At 37.9% G+C, this 23,705-nt stretch overlaps 1 non-coding gene across 1 annotated transcript; it reads right to left on the minus strand.

Annotated features, from left to right (window-relative positions):
• Positions 1–15,080: 15,080 nt before the first annotated feature.
• Positions 15,081–15,206, minus strand: LOC114677895 (U6atac minor spliceosomal RNA). Its single transcript, XR_003729321.1, has one exon. It is a non-coding gene; the product is annotated as a U6atac minor spliceosomal RNA (small nuclear RNA).
• Positions 15,207–23,705: the final 8,499 nt, after the last annotated feature.

Below are 23,705 nucleotides of genomic sequence, written 5' to 3' on the forward strand. Positions count from 1 at the left end.
TCTGTTATATATGTTTAATATATAATATATAATATATAATATATGTTTAACACATATATGTTAAAGTATTATATATTATATATTATATGTTAAGCATATATAATATGTTATGTATGTTTAACATATATTATATATTATAGTTATTTATCTATTTATATGTTAAACATAACAGATATATTAAACATATATAATATATAAGTTAAACATATATGATATGTTTAACATATATTATATAAAATACATGTTTAACATATATGTCAAAGTATTATATATTATGTATGTATTATATATTACATGTTAAGCATATATAACATATCTAATATATTATGTATGTTTAGCATATATTGTATATTATAGTTATTTATTTATATATGTTGAACACATATATTATATATAATATAACATATATTATATGTGTTTAACATATATATGTTAAAGGGCCTTTGTTTTTGTTTTATGGTTTTTTAATATATATGTTTATGCTGTGTATATATGTTTATGTATATATTTATATACATATATGTTTATGTATATATAAGGTATATATAGTTTATGTTTTTATATACATATATGTTAATTGTTAATTTGGCCTGAGATGCAGATATTGTAAAGCTTCAAAAGAACAACCAAACCCCAAACTAAGTTCCTTGGGTCTTTCACTTTCCCTAGAAAACAAAGTGAGGCACAGTCTTCAGTTTCGGACTGGGAGTATTCACCCCGCCCTTCAGATTAAGCTGGAGTCAGCCAGAAGGGAAAGGTGTGATTCAGTGATTTGGTGACTCAGAGAGAAGTTGGGCTTGCCATCTGGCACTCTGAGGGGAGGTGAGGCCTCTGTCCACACCCTGCTCGTCACTGGCCACTCCTCAGCCACGGCCTCTTGTCCACTCAGGCTCTCAGACTGTGCGTAGTGTCCATGCTAAAGCATGGCTTGTGACATTTTATCTTCTGACATTTGATTTTGTCCCTTGAGAAGGGGATAGGTATGATTTTGAAGAATTAGTTTCACCCTTCCCAGTTGCCTTTTTGAGGTGGAAAGAATTGAAAGTCGAGACAGTCTGGTACTATTAACTTGAACACATGACTCAGAAAGATTTGGCTTAATTCATGGCTTATTAGCTGTGTGACCTCAGGCAAGCCTCTTAACTTCCCTGTGCCACAGGTCCTTGTGTATAAAATTAGAGGTTTGCACCAGATGGATCCTAAGTTCCCCTCTAACTCTAAAGATCCTGACCCAAACCCAACAGGAGATATATTTTATTTTATTTTTATTTATTTATTTAGTTTGAGATGGAGTTTCACTCTTGCTGCCCAGGCTGGAATGCAATGGCATGATCTCGGCTCACTGCAACCTCTACCTCCTGGGTTCAAGCAATTCTCCTGCCTCAGCTTCCTGAGTAGCTGGGACTACAGACGCGTGTCACCATGCCTGGCTAATTTTTGTGTTTTTGATAGAGATGAGGTTTTGCCATGTTGTCCAGCTGGTCTCGAACTCCTGACCTCAGGTGATCTGCCTGCCTCGGCCTCCCAACATGCTGGCATTACAGGCGTAAGTCACCGTGCCTGGCACCCATAGGAGATACATTTTAGACCAACGGAGTCCTGCCCATTCCTGCCTTATTGGAAGGCCCAGTTTTGCATCCTTAAGAGTAACAAACAGCACCTGTGCAGGAGACAAAGGCTGGGGAAGGAAGGGATTCTAGTTTTCACTCTTGAAGAACATGAGGAACTTGTTAGAAAAGATGAGTTTTATACACTTTAATTTTTCTGGATTCCCAGGAACACTACGTTTTTAACTGATCTTTGTACCTTCAATTTTTTTTCACAAAATCAATAACCTTGTCCGTCTCCCTGTATCAATCCCACGTAGAAATCCACTCTTAAAAGCTCACACATGGAGTGATTTCTAATCTCATTTCCTATATCCTAAGTCTCAGTTTTCAAATACTCCCAAATCCCTTTGGTTCTTCTCTGGCCCCTCCACCAACATTGTAATGGTTGGAAGACACAGACAAGCCTATTTTCTCTCCTCCGTTCCTATGATCAGCCTCCAAACTGCTCACTCGGTGATTAAAAGTGAGTTAAAATCTGGATCTAAGAATCAGCTACCATTGCTTGGACATGTATGCCCTTCTAATGACACACGTTTTGCTTTTTATTTGGCCTTGATTGACTGACACCTGAATCATTTCGCTTCCCAGGGATCCCTGTCTTCCCTGCCCGAGTAGGGAATGCAACCACATTTATATGAGTTCTACATAAACTTGGGTTTCTATATAGGATGCCGTGTTTGGAGAAATTAAAGACCATCTCAGTTGTTGCTGTTGTTTTAATGTAAATCGCCCACAGAACCTTGAGAGCAATTTCAAATACTGTACAGTCTCACCAAGTCCTTACCAGTGTTTGTGTCCATGTGGAACACTGTGCTCCAGGAGCATTTGTTCTGAATGACTGGGATTTCTGAAAGCAGATGCTATGGTGAAAATGTGGCTCAGGATAGCTCTACTTATTTATCAATGCTTTCATGCAAAACAAATACTTCAGTTAAAGACAGCATGCTTTGGGCTTCTGATTAGATCACAGAAGTATAAATATCACAGGGCTTTTGTGTGTTTGTATGATGTGAATCAGCAAAGTTCTTTCCTCTAACCCTTCATTTTTAATGTAAGCCTGTCCAGAGAGGCATACTATTTCTTGTCGCTGTTCTTGCTCAATATACTGCTCTCTGGTTTGCATTATTTGAATAAGTAGGAGGTTTACAGATCAAATAAAAATAAAAAACCCCACCAACTTTTGACAATTCTGCTTTTCATCCTTGATGGCAAGGAATGCTTGTTTTCAACCAGGCTTCAGGGATGGGTACTGTGGAGGAATTTTTTGGACGGTATAAACTCAGCCCACTAGCTTCCCTTTCCAGGATTCAGACCACCTCACAGTCTTGCAAGCTCTTCTTTAATAATGGAAGTGTGAGACTCCCAGGTCGGATTTAAGCATTTAAAAAATATAATGGTTTGCATACTGTGCAGTGATTTGTAAAATGTGAATGCCTACAAAAGCCGTGGTTACCCAGCATAACATTATCTTATTTTTAGTTACACAACCAGTAAAACAGCTGGAGGTCTAAAATCATGGCCTAGCACTAAATGCATTACTACATTTTATCCATGCAGTAAGGGCCTGTCCTTTTCGCTAGACGATAGGAGAAAGTGGAGTGATTACTGGCAAATTAACACTTCCAATTTTAATAGGGAAGCAAGGCCTACATAAAAGCATCGGAATTAGAATCTATGCCAGTTAGATATTGTACTGCACATAATGTGCGCCAAGATCACACTAATATACTACTACATTTTATAATCAAATGAACCTTTATTCATTAGTCGAGAGATAACATCTACTCAAGTTGACTGAAGAAGTCACCAGCAAAATATTTTACTTTATAGCTTCTTAACATAGTTAATAGAATCATATTGGCAATAATAGCAAAATATAATTGCCACTTAGCCGTGCTTGTTTTTGTTTTTTCTTCTGTAAAAGCATAAAGTGGTGTGTAACACCCCATTCCCTTTATCTGTAAAACTCATCTTTTCAGCTTGGTCAGTAATTTTCATATAGCAGACCCAGAAAATATGAAAATATGCAATTGCTGATATTGACTTATGTGACTACAAAGATGGCAATTTCCTATAATCTGATTTAGAGTGTTTCCCCACAAAACATACACACAAAAACACAAGCATGCACATGTTTGTAGTTGATACATTTATTTGTTATACGAATTGTGAATTTTGAAAGTAAATATTCCTGATTTTTTTCCAGTGATATTTCCTGGGTGGTTGTGTCTGGGAGCTGCATGCTCCATCTGCCGCACTCTTAAGCCAGACGATCACACAATAAATACAAACAAAGCATGTTTTTATTTGTTATAGAAAAATGAGAATGAAAGCATTTTTGCTACATTTATTGATCTGAATCAAAACATACTAAAACAACCTCTCGACAAGACCTATGGACTCTTCTCCATGCCTACAAACAGATTCTCCCGTCCAATACCTCTTAGAAGGAAATGATGAAGTTGCTGGTACCTCTGCTTCCGTTCAGCCATTTGCTGAATGCCTTAGTCCTTGTCATCACACAGAGTGGCTTCGCTTCTGGAATCTTAAATTCAATTATCCTGTTTGACCACAAGCTTTTATCATGACAGCTCAGCCACCTACTTTCTTGCGTGTCTCATCTTCTTTGAGACGTTCAGTGCCTCGTCCACACTGCTGATATTTTTCCCCATCGGTTTTACTACTGTAAACAATATCATTAAAAAATTTTATTTTCTACTTATTTGTTGCTGGTGCATAGAAATACAATGAACTTTTCTAGTTGTTTTGTTTTAGTAACATTGCTGAGCACAAATGCCAAACATTTACTCCAGGTTCTTTGGGGTTTAGAACACTAGTGCTATTTTTTCTAATCATATTCCTTTTGAAGCTTTTCTTGTTTTACTCTCCTATCATACTGGGTAGGCCTTCCAGTACAGTTGTGAATAAGATGGTCATATGTGTCATTTTTTTTCTAATTTTAAAGCCAGTGCAAGCTGGGCATGGTGGTGCACACGTAGAATCCCAGCACTTTGGGAGGCTGAGGCAGGAGGATCACTTGAGGCCGGGAGGTCAAGACCAATCTTGGCAACATAGCGAGACCTTGTCTCTACAAAAAATTAAAAAATTAGCTGAGTGTGGTGGCATGTGCCTGTAGTCCTGGTTTCTTTGGAGGCTGAAGCACAAGGATGCCTTGAGCCTAGGAGTTGGAGGTTACAGTGAGCTATGATTGTGCCACTGTTAAATATGGTATTTGCATTAGTTTGTTTAAATTCTTATTATGAGGTTAAGATGTTCCTGTCAATTTTTAGTTTGCAAAATGTGTTTTTTTTTAATGCTCTATTCCCCTTGCACATATTAAGATAATCAAATGGCTTTCTCTTTTAACCAAAGTGGTGAATTAATCAATTTTCTAACAATAAACCAATCTTGCATTCCACAACTAAACCCAATTTGGTCTGTATGTATTAAGTTTTAAAAACATATTTGTTTTCTTAATATCTTGTTTAGGTATTGGATCTATGTTAATATGTGAAATTTGCTTGTAATATCCCTTTTTTATACTGTTCCTATATACAGTATCCTGTATACAGTATCAAACATCATAAAATACATTGAAGAGTATTCCCACTTTTTTCTGGAAAATTGGATACCATTGGATTGATAAGTTCTTTAAAAGTTTGCTGAACTTGCCATAAAAGCCTGGGCCTGCTGCATTTGTGAGAAATTTGGATTACATTAATAGTCATAGATCTAATTTGGTATTCTGGTTCTTTCTGAGTCAGTTTTGGTAAGTTAAATTTCTTTCTGTGAATTTCTCCATTTTGTATAATTTTTGAAAATTTATCGGTTTGTTGTTCATAATGTTTTATTATCTTTTTAGATCTTTAAAGCATCTGTGGTTATGCCTTCGTATTCATCCCTAATAAGGTTTCTTTATATCTTCTTTCTTTTCTCTTGATTAATCTTGCAAGAGGTTGTCAAGTTAACTAGACTTTCCTAAGAATTAAATTTTGGCTTTGTTGATATTTATTGTATGTTTTCTGTTTTTCTTTATTTTTGCCCACTTTCTGCTTTCTTAAATTTAACTTTCTTGCCTTTTATCTGACTTCTGAAGCTGGATGTTTTGTGCATTTTCAACCTTTTCTTTTCTAATATAAGCACCTAAAACTAAAAACACTTCCGTTAGTAACATTTCAGTTCAATATGTGTATTTTCAGTATGTTTTCATTTTGACTCTCTTCTAATTTCTATTTTTTTTTTACTCATAAGTTATTGGAAAGCATGACTTAAATTTCCAAATGATTTTTTAAAAATCTAATTTTCTTTTTGTTATTGATTTTTAACCTAATTTTATTGTTGTGAAAGAATTTGCCCGTATGATATGAATTCTTTGAAATGTGTTGAGACTTGTTTCATGGTGTAGCATGTGGCCTATTCAAAAATATGCTGGGTGTTTGAAAATGAATATATATTCTTCAATTGTTGGGTAATATATAAATCCAAACTTGTTAATTGGGCTGTTAAAATGTCCTGTCTTTTTATTTTTCATTGTTTTTGTTTGCTTGATTTAACTATAATTGGTAAGGTTGCATTAAAATATTCTACAAAGATGGTTGATTTGTAAACTTGTCCTTAAAATTTAGTTAATACTTTTTCTACTCTAAAGTTAACCATATTTTTAGGATTTATTATTAAGTATGTAAACGTTTAGAACTATTACAGCTTGTTCTTGTGGATTGAAGGTTTTGTTGATATAGAGTGACCATGTTATCTTTCGGAATACTTTTTTCTTAAAGGTTTTTGTTGTTGTTCAGTGGTAATATAGCCTAGCCACCCTATCTTTCTGTTGGCTAGTATTTTCCTGGTATATTTCCCAACCTTTTACTTTCATGTCCTTGTGCTTTAAGCATGTCTTTTTTTTTTTTTTTTTTTGAGATGTAGTCTTGCTCTGTCACCCAGGCTGGAGTACAATGGCATGATCTGGTCTCCTCTTCCTCCCAAGTTCAAGCAATTCTCTTGCCTCAGCCTCCCGCGTAGCTGGGATTACAGGCGCCAGCCACCACTCCCAGCTAATTTTTGTATTTTTAGTAGAGGTGGGGTTTCATCATGTTGGTCAGGCTGATCTCAAACTTCCGACCTCAGGTGATCTGCCTGTCTCAGCCTCCCAAAGTGCTGGGATTACAGGCGTGAGCCACTGCTCCTGGCCGAGTATGTCTATCTCTCTCTTTTTTTTTTTTTTTTAAATTTAATTTCAATCGTTTTTGGGGAACAGATAGATGGCTTTGGTTACATGGATAAATTCTTTAGTGGTGGTTTCTAAGATTTTGGTGCACCCGTCACCTGAGCAGTGTACGCTGTAGCCAATATGTAGTCTTTTACCTCTTATGCCCCCACTACCCTGCCCCCTGAATTCCCAAAGTCCATTACATCATTCTTATGCCTTTGAATCCTCATAGCTTAGCTCCTGCTTATAAGTGAGAACATTCCATGTTTGGTTTTCCATTCTGGAGTTACTCCACTTAGAATAATGTTCACCTGTATCAAGGTTGCTGTGAATGCCATGATTTCATTTCACTTTATGGTCTGAGTAGTATTCCATGGTGTGTATACACCACATGTTCTTTATTTACTCATTGCTTGATGGGCATTTAGGTTGGTTCCATATTTTTGCAGTTGTGAATTGTGCTGCTATAAACATGCATGTGCATGTATCTTTTTCATATAATGACTTCTTTTCTTTTGGGTAGATGTCCAGAAGTGGGATTGCTAGATTGAATGCTAGCTCTACTTTTAGTTTCTTAAGGAATTTTCATACTGTTGTCCATAGTGGTTGTACTAGCTTACATTACCACCAGCAGTGTAAAACTATTCCCTTTTCACCACATCCATGCCAACATCTATAATTTTTTTACTTTTAAATTATGGCCATTCTTGTATTGTGGTTTTAATTTGCAATCCCCTGTGGTTTAATTTGCATATTTTCATATGTTCGTTGGCTGTTTGTATATCTTCTTTTGAGAATTTTCTATTTATGTCCTTTACCTACTTTTTGATGGGGTTATTTGTTTTTATCTTGCTGATTTGTTTGAGTTCCTTGTAGATTCTGGATATTAGTCCTTTTTTGGACATACAGTTTGCGAGTATTTTCTCTCCCACTCCATGGGTTGTCTGTTTACACTGCTGATTATTTTTTTTTGCTGTGCCGAAGCTTTTAGTTTAATCAGGTTCCATTTATTTATTTTTGTTGCATTTGCTTTTGGGTTCTGGGTCATGAATTCTTTGCCTAAGTCAATGTCTAGAAGACTTTTTCTGATGTTATCTTCTAATAGAATTTTTGTGGTTTCAGGTATTAGATTTGAGTCTTTCATCCATCTTGAGTTGATTCTTACGTAAGGTGAGAGATGAGTTAAGAATTTCTCTTATGAACAGCTAATAGCTATGCTTATATTTTTTACTCAGGCTATCAAACTTCAGATGTGTTTGGATTTATTTCTGCTATTTTGTGTTTTCAAATATGCCATAGGCTCCACTTTTCTTTCTTCATGTCTTGCCTTCTTTTTGATTGATTTTTCTCACTCTATTATTTTTCACTGTACTAGTTGGAAAGTAATAAATTATACTTTTAGTCTTAGTTACCCAGGATGTTTAGCATGCCTACTTAATAAATCAATTACTGTTTTTACCCTTCTCGCAGATAGTACAAGCAATCTGCCCACCCTATTTCTACTCAAGTGTTATTTTAATTCTTCCTATATTTTTGATTCTACAAATTAGATACTTCATTCTTTTTGTTTTATATGTTCAATGTTTGTTTTAGATGTCATTAAATGTTAACAATGTTCTTTGCCTGGCATTACTTATGTGTCTTATCTTTACTCTAGAATTTTCTTTTTTCCTACTGATATTCTTCTATAGTGTTTTGATTAATTGCCTTTAACAAGGACTTGATTGTAAAATTTCTTGTTTCTTTTTTTGGTTTGTCTAAACGATGTTTCTATTTGGCTTCGCTCTAAATATAATCTACACAGGCTATACAATTTTAGATTGGCAGTCATTTTTTTTTTCTTAGTACTTTGAAGACACTAGTCCACTGTCTTTCAGTTTCCATTGTATCCTGTCTTTGTAATAATTGTTCTTTTTAAAGTACATAGGTCTTTTCTTTCTCTGATTCCTTCTAAGATCCCCTTTCCATTCCTATTCTGTAGTTTTACTGTAATGGTCTAGATGCAGATTTCTTTATATTTATCCTGCTTAGAATTCATTTTAATTTCTGGATCCGAGTCTTGTCCATCAAAGCTGAAAATTTTCAGCTGTTTTGTCTCCAATTATTGTTTTCCCCAGCTCCCCATTCTTTTATGATTTTGTAGAGCTTTTATTGTGTGTTAGGTGCTCTCGAGCACCTATTCCTTGTCTTTTCTCTCTTCAATCTAGTTGTCTTTCTGTGTTACATCTTGGTATAATTTTAGCTTTAAAATTATATATGAATCCTACTTTCAGATGCGTCTAATCTTCTATTTAATCAATTTCTTGTGTTTTAAAACTTCAATTACTATCATTTTTTTATCTCTGTTAGTTCTATTTAGTGTTTTTTCAAAACTGCTTGGATATTTTTATTGTCTTTTTTCCCCTCTTACTCATAATGTCAATGCCCCCTTTTATTTCTTTAGACATATAATGAAACATTTGCAAACCATAACATCTTTCTTTAACCATATAGATTTTCAAAATACACCTACTGAAGTCTATGTAGGTCTGATTCTACTGTCTGTTATTCCGGCTGACTCTTGCTTATGGTGCCTTGTTTTCTCATGTTCTTAAGGATATTCAAATGTGAGGTTCAGTTTAATGGAAATTTATCTATGGAAATTCTTTGCAACCTGGCTGAAGTAGCATTCTTCAAGACAGAAATTTTCTTCTGTCAGGAATCTGGGGGTCATTACCAACCTGCGACCTTTTATTTATTTTTAGAGATGCAACTCACTCTGTTGCCCAGATTGGAGTGCAGTGGTAGGATCATAGCTCACTACAGCCTCAAACTCCTGGACTCCAGTGATCCTCCTGCCTCAGTCTCCTGAGTAGCTGTGACTACAGGTGTGCACCGCCACACTTGGCTAATTAAAAAAAAATGTAGAAACTGGGTCTTGCTATATTGCCCAGGCTGGTCTCAAACTCCTGGGCTCAATCATCCTTCCACCTTGGCGTTCCACAATGGTGTGATTGCAGGTGTGAGCTACTGCACCCTGCCCCATGACTCTTTCTTTCTTTCTTTTTTTTTTTTTTTTTTTTGAGACAGAGTCTCTGTCACCCAGGCTTGAGTGCAGAGGCGTGATCTCGGCTCACTGCAAGCTCCACCTCCCAGGTTCATGCCATTCTCCTGCCTCAGCCTCTCGAGTAGCTGGGACTACAGGTGCCCACCACCACGCACAGCTAATTTTTTTGTATTTTTAGTAGAGTTGGGGTTTCACCATGTTAGCCAGGATCGTCTCGATCTCCTGACCTCGTGATCCACCCGCCTCGGCCTCCCAAAGTGGTGGGATTACAGATGTGAGCCACCACGCCCGGCTGACTCTTTCAAGAGAAATTCTTGGTTTGAGGATTCTTTGAACCACCCTTTTTAATGAAATGGTCTCCTATCAGTAACCTCCTTTGTAAGGTCCTGTGTTTTATCTGTTTTTTATCACACTTCTTGTGACTGTCCAAATGAAAGCTCATGGTCATTAAAGAGCACAAGATGCTCTAAGGGCAGCAGTATCAATGAATGTTCTAGGTGGCTACTAATTTCCTTCTGATGTTTTCAGGGATATCCCCACTTCTGGTTTTACCCTATCTCAAACAAAGCCTCTTAATTCCTTCTCATCTTCTAGACCTTTTATCTTTGGAATTCTCTCACTATTGATCAAGTCCTCAAGATCATTGTGGAGGTATTCATTCAGCATGATGTTTTAAGCCCTGGAAAGGTATCCTTTGTTGCTCCTGACTGTTTCACGATCTTAGTTATTTTTCATTTCTTACATATTTTACATACAAACTTTCCCTCCCTCCCTCTTTCCCTCCCTTCCTTCCTTCCTTCTTTCCTTCCTTTCTTCCTCTCACTCTTTTCCCCTTCCTTCCCTCCTTCCTTCCTTCCTTCCTTCCTTCCTTCCTTCCTTCCTTCCTTCCTTCCTTCCTTTCTTCCTTTCTTCCTTTCTTCCTTCCTTCCTTCCTTTCTTTCTTTCTTTCTTTCTTTCTTTCTTTCTTTCTTCCTTCCTTCCTTCCTTCCTTCCTTCCTTCCTTCCTTCCTTCCTTTCTTTCTTTCTTTCTTTCTTTCTTTCTTTCTTTCTTTCTTTCTTTCTTTCTTTCTTTCTTTCTTTCTTTCTTTTCTTTTCTTTTTCTTTCTTTCTCCCTTTCTGTCTTTCTCTCTTTTCATTTTTTGACAGGGCCTTTCTCTCTTTCTCTCCTTCCTTTCATTTTTTGACAGGGTCTTGCTTTATCACCCAGGCTGGAGTATAGTGGCATGATCATAGCTTAGAATTCTTAGAATTCTTTTTTATCTATGCTCTTTCCCTTGATGACCTTGTCTAAACACTTAAGTCCAAACCCATTAATGCGCTGATTATTCTCCATCTACATCTTCAACCCAGGCCTATGTTGAGCTCCTTACCTGACTTTTCCACTTGGATGTCAAACAGCTCACACAGTGTCTGGTCTTTGCCTCCTGCCTCAAATTGATTTCTTCTTCAATTTTCCTCCTTTTAGCTAACAGCAACTGCATTCTTCTAGTTCTTCTAATTCAGAGTCATCTAGGACTCCTTTTTTCCCCCACCCCACATTTAATCCATAAATAAATCTCACTAGTTTTAACTTCATACTAAGTCCAGAATCTGACCATTTCTTTTCCCCTCCATGGCAACCAGTCTTATCCACGCTAATATCAAGTCTCGCCTGATTTACTGCAACTGTCCTAAATGCTCCACCTCTCTCTGCTGTTGACCCCTTTAGTCTATTTCCACTGCAGAGGCTGTGGTGGTGCTATTAGGATGTCATTCAGATAATGTCATCCTTCTGCCTACAGCCCTCCAGAGTAAAAGCCAAAGTCTTTGTAATGGTCTTAAGATCCTACAGTCTGGTTCCCATCACTTTCTGACTTCACACTTCCTTTCGCTGTCTCCCCTGTATTCTTTGTGCTCCACTGGTCTCCTTGCCCTTCCTTGAACACACAACGCATGCATCCCCTTCAAGGCCTTTGCATTTAATGTCCACTCCACCAGAAGCACTTTCCCCAGATCTCTGCAGATCTCATTTCCTCATCACCTTCAGATGTTTGCTCAAATGTCACCATCTTCATGAGCTCTGATCAGACCACTGCATTTAAGATTATTACCTCTCCCTCCACATTCCCTATTCCCCTCCTTACTTTGTCGCTCTACATAGCACTTATCTTCTAACATATTTCATTTTGTTCAGTATTTGGTGCTCTTATTAGCTTCCTCAGGTAGGGCTTGTTCTTCTCCTGTTCACTGATGGATTCTCAGAACCTAAAACAGTGCTTGGCACATACCAAGCATTCAATACATAGCTATTGAGTGGATGAATGAATAAGTGGAATAATTAGCCTGCTGACAAAAATGGAAAAATTGAGAACAAGGAACAGAAAGTGATCGTTAAAGGACTCAAATATTGCTTTCTTTTCATGGAAGAGGGGAAGAATGAAAAAGAAGAAAATCATGGGTGATTTTGAAAAGTCCCTAAAAATGAAGTTATTTGTTTTAAAAAAAGTTATCAGGTGCTCCCTATTGATCAAGTCCTCAAGATCACTGTGGAGGTGTCCATTCATCATGATGCTTTAAGCCCTAGAAAGGTATCCTTTGTTCCTCCTGACTATATCATGATCTTAGTCATTTTTCATTTCTTCTTTGTTTTACATACAAACTTTCTGTTTCTTTCTTTTTTCTTTTCTTTTCTTTTTATGAGACAGGGTCTTGCTCTAATCACCCAGGCTGGAGTATAGTGGCGTGATCATAGCTCACTGCAGCCTTGACTTCCTAAACTCAAATGATCCTCGTGCCTCAGCTTCCTAAAGTGTTGAGATTACAGGTATGAGCCCCCATGCCTGGCTCAAATGTTCTATGTTTGCTTTGTTTTCATTTGTGGTGCTCAGATCAAAATCATTTCGTGTTAACAAAGATCTGATCATTATAAGAAAAATGTAATTACTGTGAGATGTCTACATGCTTACTTCAATTTTATAGAGCCTCTTTCTTAAGAAACCCTGAGAGTGACTACCAGCAATGATCTACCCTGGCTCGTCAGGATATTCAGATTTTTTAAAACATTCCTTGTCATGTGACAATTATGGATTATTTTTATGTTTTCCTGTTAGCACAGCGTAGCATAAATATCATTTTAACTCTCCACAAACTTGAGTTCACAAATTCATGACTTTAAAAACTAGAAAAGTTACTCCATTTCATTTCTAACTTAAGCCCTTATTCCACAGGTGACAGGCACTAAAACTTAGTCAATGAGGGATAACTTCTCCCTGGGACTGTATCTGAGACATAGGGGAGAGCTTCATGCTGTCAGTGAATTGGAGGGGAGGGGCATCTGGTCTTCTGTCTTCACTGTCTATTCATCCAGTGTTCCTTGAGCCATTTATGGTCACACCATTGTCTCTGGTTGTGGTCCACATACTCCAAGTACAACTCATTTTGATCTTGAGGCCCCTCCTGGTTCCTTGGTTTTCTCAGCCTTTTTGCTCCCTCATGGGAAGTGGGAGGGTGTAAGACTGTGTGCTGCTTTCCCACTGCTCTCTGGGGGAGAGACTCAGGGACCTGCCTCAGACCTCCTGCCATTTCACTTCTTTAGTCGCCACCTCATGCTGGCTAAGGTGACTTCTCCTTGAAGTTTCTCAATGTCCCAAGCTTCCTTGAAGAATTCCAGTCTCCCCTGACCTCAGATCCCTATCTGGAATTTCTACCAGTTCCCCTCCCTCCAGAGCCCGTCTTGGCTGTGGACATAGGGCAGGGTCTGGTGAACTCTCTTGCAGGCCTGCATCATCATCTGACTTGACTGTTTTCCTTTCCTAATTGTCTACCCTAGCCAATGGAGTTGCAATTTAGTTTTCAGCGATACTCTTTCCAATCTATTGTTTATGTCATAAACTTTATGTGTATCAATAGGCTCAGTCTATTGAAACCCAAAAGCCCAGTTCTTAAAATCACATCTTTGGTGTGCATGCCTGTCATTTGTGTAGGAGTCTCCCAGGTCAATTTGGAAACTCAAACCTGAGTATGATTGGGTTCTTTCTCTTTATATTTTGATAATCCCAACAATCCAGGAGGTAGTGGGTGTTCTGATTTGATGAATGTTCAGGAGTCTAAGTAGAGAAGCTCAAAGGCAATTGGTGAAAAGGAAGTATGGGAAAGAAGTCCTCCCCAAATCACAGTGACTTAAAAATAATTATCCATAAGACTCCAAACATCTGTATTGAAAAAGTTCTCACAAAAACATTTTGCATGTTCACTCTACTCTCTATGGGGCAATTTGTTTCTTCAGCTGCTGTCTCTCTTTGCATGATCTGAAAATAATATTGATTTATGATTATTATTTGTTGTTTACTTTTTCCAGTTTGTGAAATAACCACAGAAAGGTTTTTCCTTTTCATCTGGGATTTTTTTTTAATATGAAAGGGGGTATGAAGATTATCTCAATCTTTGTCAAGAAAAATGTAGAAGTATCCTAAGGAGATAAAAACCATAATAGGTAATCAACTGTGTATTAAAACAATTGACTAAGATTAAAAAAAAAACTTTGAGTCCCCCCAAAGCAGAAAAAATGTGATACAGAGGTAAGAATATACTTCTATTGCTATTTCTTTTGGAGCAGATGACTTGATTTTCTGCTTACTGGTCATGAAACCACTAAATATGTAACTTCCTAGGCTGAAGGAAAAGAAGACTAAGTGCCCTTGTTGTATTGTGCTCTGGATCTCTGATGACAGCCAAGAGAGTCACTGTGAAAGAAAGAGTCACGCTTAACTCCTTGTGGTTCTATTAAGCTGTCTGTTGGCTCAGAACGCCAGACTTGCCTAAGAACATATGAGTTCTGGGGAAAGTCATGGCTAATCAGCTCTCAATAATCCTCTGGAAGCTCAAAAACCCTCTTCACTCTGGATTCTCTTTAGCATCCCACTTTCCAGATTTGCTGCCCGAGAAGAATAGACAGAAAGCATCATACCATATGGGTTTTTGAGAGTAAAGGGCAGGGTGGAGGCGGGGGATACAGAATAGAAAGCTGTTCATTCCATCTTTCATGTATGTCCTTGCTCCGGAGATTTTTAAGTCAACCCCATTTCTTGTTAAGTCAAACCCATTTCTCCTTCGATGGGATGGATTTGAATCTTTCCCCAATACTATTGTATGAGAAACGAACCATCAACATAGAAACAATTCTCAAAAGTCAGTGATTTAGCAGTAAAAGGTGCCATATTTAACTTTATTTTATTTTTTATTTAAATAATGGTTAGATGCCACGAAGTAGGTGGCAATGCCTTAACTAAATGCTTGTTGTCAGGCCTGAGGGCCTCTTCCATCCTTGTCAAGGGGAATGCCAACCTGCTCTCCTTCCGTACAACACTGAAGTCAATTTTAAATTTTTCTTTAGAGAAATCAGTTCTTTGGGATTCTCCAATCACTACCCTTTGTTCATGCCCAAAGCCTACTCTTGTATTCTGATAGTATGAATAAGACCAGACATATTTTCCTCATTACAAAAAAAAAAAAAAACAAAAAAACTCTGGGACAAGCGTTGCTTTGGTTTAAATACTTTCAGAAACTGTACAAATACTGGAGGAACAATTGATAGTAACAGTGAAAGCAAATAAAACTTGGTTTAAATATAGTTATCCGCTTCTTCCCCTCTTTCTTTCTCTAATAATAGAGCATTTATTAGATGAAACAAAGTAGGATCTGGTGTTTCCAGGGTGGGTAACATACACAAGTTGAATCTCCAGTTTCAATGTATAAATGTGTGGTCTCACTGTAATCTTTGTGAAGGCCTCAGCAGCTCAAGATAAGCGTTTACATTTCAGAATCCGTGAAAGCAAACTTAAAAATAAGAAAAAGATGCCAAAGTAAATGCAAATGCAAGCGGCCTCTAGTTTCTCATTTAGAAGTTATATATTTGGTATTATAAGAAGACCAAAAAAGACACCTGAAGGGGGCTTATCCTCCATACAGAGACATGTTTATGACCCCACCAGAGTTGCTCCATCCCAGATGTCTGCAGTGTGGTCTGGACATCTGTTTTTAATAGTTTCCAGGCGTGCCAGTGAGAACATTATCACAAATGGGTTGAATATGATTTGCACAAGGAGTGGAGGTTGTGGGGGAAACAGACAACTAATAGAGGTTCAATAGTTTGGATAGTTCTTAATTTTCATGAACAACTCTGGGAGTGTGATGCTGAGCTCTATACAATTCAAATGCATGGTGCTTTTTGTTAAAAGGGGTATCTTGTAAAAACTTTCCATTCTATATTTGTGACACAGAGAACACCTATTTTAAAATTCTTTTGTTTCTTGACAAAGCAAGATTACCAGCTGTGGGGTAGATAGGTAGAAAAGGGCAATATCCCTCTCATGTCATTTACCCATGTGCATGTCAGCTGACCCTCTGACTACCACTGCCAGAACCCGAAAACAGCCCCTTCTTCAGGTCAAAAGGTGAACAGATCCAGAGGGGTATATAGGAGGGAAATAGCATTGAGAGGGGCTCTGCTGACTGTGCAGGCTGACTATGCTTAGCTCTATTCCAGGCATGGCCAAGGCACGTGACCTTTTAGGACACCCCACAGACTCTGCTATTGGTCATTTTCTTAGTGGGCAAGAAAACACCAGGGCCAGTAGAACCAGAGTCTACTGAATGCCAACCTTGATTTTTTGTTTGTTTGTTTGTTTTTGAACTCAAACTTAATTCTAGGTTAGAAGCAAATTCTAGTGGAAGCAAATCCATTAGAAAGGGGAGGGAGTCAAGAATTGTTTTGGAATAGCACTGTGCATTATCCATTCACCTGTGTTCTTCCTATCATTCTTCTCATCTGTGTTTACAGTAAAGATTTTCTAAGTTGTCATTTTATCAAGCATCCTAAAGAGTAGGGTTCCCCAACCCCTGGGCCAGAGACTGGTACCATTCCATGGCCTGTTAGGAACCGGGCCACACAACAGGAGGCAGGCAAACGAGTGGAGCTTCATCTGTGTTTACAGCCACTTCCCATTGCTCGCATTACCGCCTGAGTGCTACCTCCTGTCAGATCAGCAGCAGCATTACATTCTCATGGGAGCATGAACCCTATTGTGAACTGTGCATGTGAGGGATCTAGGTTGCTGGCTCCTTATAAGAATCTAACCCTTGATGATCTGTCACTGTTTCCCATCACCCCGAGATGGAACCGTCTAGTTGCAGGAAAACAAGCTCAGGGCTCCCACTGATTCTACACTGTGGTGAGTTGTATAATTATACAATTATTTCATTATATATTATACTGCAAATAAAGTGTACAATAAATGTATAAATAAAATGCACAATAAATAGATAAAGTGCACAATAAATGTAATGCACTTGAACCATCCCAAAACCGTATTCCCCACAACCCTGTCTGTGGAAAAATCATCTTCCATGAAACCAGTCCCTGGTGCCAAAAAGGTTGGGGATCGCTGCTCATGAGGACAAGAGAAAAATAAAAATTTGGCATCTATAGTTTTATCTCTATTGATTCCTTAAAACTGTATCAGCAAATGTATTATTTTTCAATTAGTTATTCATTCATATATCAGATTCAAAAGTATAAAAATATGTACATAGAAAAGTATTTTTCTTGCCCCATCTGTTGGGCATTCTTTCTTGGGGTCACTAATGACTTTATCCCTTCAGAAATATTCTCTATAACTTACATTTTAAACCTGAATATTTTTCCTGGCAAAGTGAAGAAATACCAAGACGATTTTTGAGTTCTAATCTGTTATTGCAACATTCAATAACGTTGCGTAAGTATGTTTCAAAAACCAAGTTACATGCTCAATAAGCTTACTAGGGACCACAAAAGAAGTCCATGGTATAGTTTCTAGCCTCAAGGAATTTAAGATTCTGATAACCAGAGAGATCATATGCATAATGTAAATATATTTTACTGAACTGAGCACAAGGCATTGTAATTTCCTTCCCTTTGATTAGGATTGTCTTGACAATAGACTCTTTGTCATTTATCTTTCTATATACATGGGTCCTTGCATGGTGCCTGGCCCAAAATAGGCAGTCAATAAATGATTGTTGAATGAAGGCATGGATGAATGAATGAATGAATGAATGAAGAGTGGATCGAGAAGTCAAGGCATTGCTTGAGAGAGAGAAAATCCTACTAATGGCCTGCAATGACTGGTGATAGTGAAACAGAGAATACCCAGACATTGGAATTCTGAGAGTCTCCCTCAGGAAAAAGAGAGGGGTGAGGTTCCGTGGAAAAGGTGGAGACAGGAAAGAGAAAAAGGAGGGAGTGTGAAAACCATTCTAGGTGTGGTGAGCTGGGTGAACAGGAAAAGCAAATTTATGGTGGCAGAAATGCACGGTTTGCTAACCAAGACCAGAGAGGACATTGACTTGATGTAAGCATCATTTTTCTTTTGAGATTTGTTGAAAATTCGGAGAGGCATGATGAAACTGAATTGTGATGAGCCCTGAAAGTCAGCAGAGGGATTTGAGCTTTATCCCAAAGGCATTAGAAAGTGATTCAAAGCTTTTGAGCTGGTGAATGCTTCAGAAAAGTAATCTGATAAACCAGAAGCCAGGAGACTGACTTGGTAGGTATTGTGATATTTGAGGCATTGGATGATAATTTTTAGGAAAAGGTACAGTTCTGGGAATGGGAAAGAGAAATTGATCTTTAAAACATTTTTGGGGGATGTACCAAGGGCATTTGATAGTTGATGAGACAATAGAGGAGAAAAAAAGGAACAGTTTTTGTGTAAACTCAGTTATCTAGAATGCCACTAATCCAATGCACTCACATTTACTGAACACCTACTGTGTTCAAGGCCTTACACATTTCATAGAGCAGATCCCTCAGATACACAACTGGACCTCATCAAGAACTGAATCAATACAAATGTCCTTATTGGGATATTAGCTAACAAAAAGGTTTTCTGGATATTGATCACATTTATTGACATGTTCTACTTATTTAACTTTTTCAAAGGGGGAAAGAAGAGCTGTAAAATGCTCTTGAAATCAGGTTTGATGGCAATTAGAATGATCCATCTGCAAGGAGGGCCCATTTTCTTGTGCCATCTTTCTCTCCTCCTTCTTTGGTTCTGACATGTTGACAGTCATCCCAATCTCATGATTTTTTCAGTCCCTGGCTGGGGCTCTCTGGACTTGTTTGCTCATAAATCCTGTGCTCTTTTAGAACTTGTGGTTTGTGAAAGATTGATAACTGGTGTCAGGTCCCCTCCCTCCCCAGCCCACCCTCTGTGGTCGTTCCATAGTGGTATATAATAGTGACACTTCAGAAGCCACAGAAAGAACTGGGAGGATTTACTTGTTAACAGATAAATTATTGCTGCAGAGGGAAATGCCATTCCAAGCCTGGGGAACACGTCGCTTGGCATTTGCTCAGGGTTCTTCATAATCTGGCTCAGTCAGTTTTGGTTTTATGAATTTTTTGCTTTTTGGGGTCTAAAAACCAGTTTGGGATGCGTTCCTCTTTCCAAGCCTCCCTTGTTCCATCTTAAAGTGCGCGCGCACACACACACACACACACACACACACACGCCCCATTACTATGTGCCTTTAGCACTTAGTTGTCCATAACAAAAAGTGGAAATTGCCCCAGAACGTGACATGACTTAGAACATAGTAAAAAAATTTGGATAAGGCTGAACAAAAGCAAGAAAGAAGAAAGGAAGAAGAAACACTCCCCCTTAATCAAATCCTTCATTTCCCCTAGAGCAAGCAGCTCTTAATTATATTGAATGAACAGACACAACAGTGTGCCACAAGCTGCTCCAAACAGCTGTGGGAAGTCTCCATTTTCAGGCAGACGTGGCCAGAGAGGAAGACTCCACTGGCCAGTCTGCACATTTAGATCAGGATTAGTTCTGAGGTCTGTTCCTGGGCCTGTTTGGGAGGAAGACCAAGGCTTGTTTCACTCCAGCTGTATTTTTCTGTTGACGTTCTTTTGCAATTAAATATTTCAACCAGGCTTTCAGTGGGTTCTTCCAGATCTGTCATCTACTCTACTTTACTAATAGTCAACTGTGGATGGATTGGCATTTCCGTGAGTTCACTCTTTGGTCCAGAAACCTGCTGAACTTGTCTGCAGCTACAGAACAAGAGTTTTCTTCTCCTAATCTGTCGCTTAACTACAGGTTTGCAAACAGAAAAGAGAACAAACTCACTCCATCATCTTTCCCTGGTCACCCACTCCCAATCCAGTTCCCACTCTAATTATAGCTGCTTATTTTCTTAGTTTTACATGTCTGGTTTTTGTGTGAAAAAAATACGAATGCATGCGAAAGAGGACAACCATTTAAAAATAAATGTTACTGCCTGTTTACAAGATACTTGTCAGCAAGAAGACTGTACTTGTTCTTCTTTTCCTATTATATTTCTTTATCTCTCTTTATTTATCATACATAACCACAACCAAATTATAGTACGGAAAGAAACACATTCTGTAATCTGGGTTTATTAAATTTCCTATCATCCTCCTTTTATGTTTCTTTCAACAGACATTTTATCATCCCAGGGGATCTGAAACATTTTCCCATGTAAATAGGCATCTAAACCACCAAATTTTCCAGTCTTGTTTCTTCTCATGTAGGTTCTTTATTGATTGTTTTCCCTTTTCACTTTATACAATTGTAAATAAAATAAACTACTAGTTAAACTTTAAATCACGGAATCAATTGTATTCTATTCATTAGCTGATAAACTTCTAATATATTTACAGCATTAGAACTTTCTTTTTGGTCTCATAACACTTTTAACATCAGGCCATATGCTTTGTTAATGATAGAGTTTTTGTTTGGGTTTGTTTCCGATAGAATTTTCCCTAGTAAATCCATGTCTAGTAATTGTCTTTAAAGTGCTGTTTAGTACACTGAATTTCTCTTGTTATTTCTATTGGGTTAACAGGTAGTCAGACATGTTTTCATTTGTTGCCATATTAAAGATCCATTACAAATTAATAATGAAAGTAGCATCAAATTTCCCCCCAATATTTTCTCAATCTTCCACTGATTTAACACTATTCTGCACATAACACCAATTCCATTAAAAAACTCTTCCACTCCAAAGTAAACAATATTCTATTAATAGCAAGGATGTTAGGGCTGTGGCTTGTGGCCTTAGGCTTCCATTATATTATTCAATCTCTCTGTGCCTCATCCTGTATTAGTGAGGGGACATTGGGCAAGATATTGTAACCCTTTCTTTGCTGCCTTTGACAATGAGGAAGAGGGTTGTTCATAGAGATGCAAGATGAAGATGATGTAAGATGAAGAGACGAAGTGATGGAAAAAGTACTAAACCCTTGAACTGAATTACACGATGACACATATTCCAGTTCCGCCAGAGGGGTTGAGTCTGTTTCTCAAGCGCTTCATTCGGATTTAACGATCTTCTCCTCAATCACTTTAACTCATCACTTTTGCCTAGAGATTCCCAACCGCCCGCACGCACGTTAGAATCACCTGTGGTGCTTTGTTAAATCCCTGATACATTAGTCACTTGTAAAGTTCCTCATGTGATTCCACTGTGCAGCCAGGGTTAAGAACCAGTGCCATGCCCAGTCATGTGCAGATTAAAATTCTTGTTCTTAACTCCTTTTCTTCCTTTTGAGGAACATCATGATTTTTGGAGAAATGCTTTGGGTTCAGCAATCAACTTAAAAAGGATGCTTGTGGACATGCCAGTGATTCTTCTATCCCAAGGGCACTCATACCCTGAGATGGTAAAACCTCATCTGGGGAAAAGACAATAGGAAAACTAACTTATATCCAGTGAAAGGATGTAAGTGGCTCTCCTTGTGCAGTCAGCTAACCGGCTGCCTGGATCTTTCTCTCCTTTTTGTAGCCGGGTAGATAACAGCTGGCAGACATGGGGTCTGTGTGTGCCAGTTGCTGTCCCCCCCCTCTAGGCCTGCGGGGTGGCGCCCTGGGCTGCCCTTCAGCAGCAAGTCCAACTGCCTTCAGAGAGGAATTAATGGAGAGTCCTCAGGTCCTGGAACTCAAGTCCATCTGTCTTGTGTTCTGGGATTCCATGGGCCCCTCTGGTTTGTGAAAATACCTGGTCCAGGTCACCCCTGGTGAGAAGCAGGGAAGCTGAGGGAAGGCAGATGGTCTGGTGCCTCTCCTACTTTTTGGAGCAAGATATTCCAGTGTGAGAAGAAGTTTATTAGGGAATCTCTCATACAGCTCAGAAAGTGAAATGCTGTATAGAAGATCAGTTTTGTACTAGCTCCTTGCCCCCCCCCCCTTTTTTTTGTTTTTTTTACAATGCCTTTTTCTTCTTTTTCTCTCTCTTCTTCAAGTTCATTGCTTCTTTCCTGGTGGAAAATACTACTCTTAAAAAAAAAAAAAAAAAAAAGCAAAAGAAAGACAGAAAAGAAAAAAAAATCAATGAAAGACCCAATACTAAAAATCATCACTGTCAATAGTTTTTCTTCCAGTCTTTTAATATGCATATTGTTTGTTTTTTATCATACTGAACATCCAACTTTTTCCTATATTTTCTTGTAATACCACGAAATAAACATTCGCCCATATTATTGATAACTTTTCAGAAACATTTTCTTCAATAAATAATATCCCATGAAATGAATGTAACACACTTACTGTTTCCCTTTTAGAGTTAGCATGTTTCCAAATTTTTATGTTTATAAGTAATACAGTAAATAAAACATTTAAAAATATAGGTAATAAAAAGTGTAAATGGAATAATAGCCTTAATATACAGAGATAGAGATCTTACATAATCAATATGTGAAACACCAATTTTGAGAAAAGGACATGAATGAGCAATTATACAAAAAATAAATATTGAGTGACCACTAGATATATGATACATGTTTATATCTATTAATGAACAAAAAGTGACAAATAAGATGGCAACAAGAGGCTTTTAAAAAACTATTAAATTAGCAAATATTTTCAATAATGATATTGGTAGGGTAGAGGTTGTCAGACACCCTTAACAAGAAAATAAATTGATAAAACATTTTCTGAACAACACTTTGAAAATATATCACCTTTTGGCAGGAACCGCCATCTTCCACTAATTTGCCAAGATGACGAACACAAAGGGAAAGAGGAGGGGCAACCAATGTATGTTCTCTAGGCCTTTTAGAAAACATGGAGTTGTTCCTTTGGCCACGTATATGCGAATCTATAAGAAAGATGACACTGTAGGCATCAAGGGAATGGGTACTATTCAAAAAGGAATGCCCCCAAATGTTACCGTGGCTAAACTGGAAGAGCTACAATGTTCCCCAGCATGCTGTTGACTTTGTTGTAAACAAACAAGGGCAAGATTCTTGCCAAGAGAATTAATGTGCGTATTGAGCACATTAAACTCTCTAAGAGCAGAGCTAGCTTCCTGAAACGCGGGAAGGAAAATGTTCAGAAAAAGAAAGAAGCCAAAGAGAATGGTGCCTGGGTTCAACTGAAGCGCCAGCCTGCTCCACCCAAAGAAGCACACTTTATGAGAGTCTGGGGGAAGGAGCCTGAGCTGCTGGAGCCTCTTCCCTATGAATTCATGGCATCATAGGTGTTAACAAAATAAAAGACCTCTGGGCTGTAAAAAAAAAAAAAAAAAAAAAGGAAAAGAAAAATAGAAAATATGTCAAATATGCTCTTGCACACATGTTTATAGCAGCACAATTCACAACTGCAAAAATATGGAACCAGTCCAAATGCCCATCAGTCAATGAGTGGATAAAGAAAATGTGGTATACGTATACCTTGGAATACTACTCAGCCATAAAAAGGAACAAAAGAATGGCATTTGCAGCAACCTGGATGGAATTAGAGACCATTATTCTAAGTGAAGGAACTCAGGAATGGAAAGCCAAACATAGTATGTG

Source organism: Macaca mulatta, chromosome 4 (genome assembly GCF_049350105.2).
Source record: "Macaca mulatta isolate MMU2019108-1 chromosome 4, T2T-MMU8v2.0, whole genome shotgun sequence".
NCBI lineage: Eukaryota > Metazoa > Chordata > Mammalia > Primates > Cercopithecidae > Macaca > Macaca mulatta.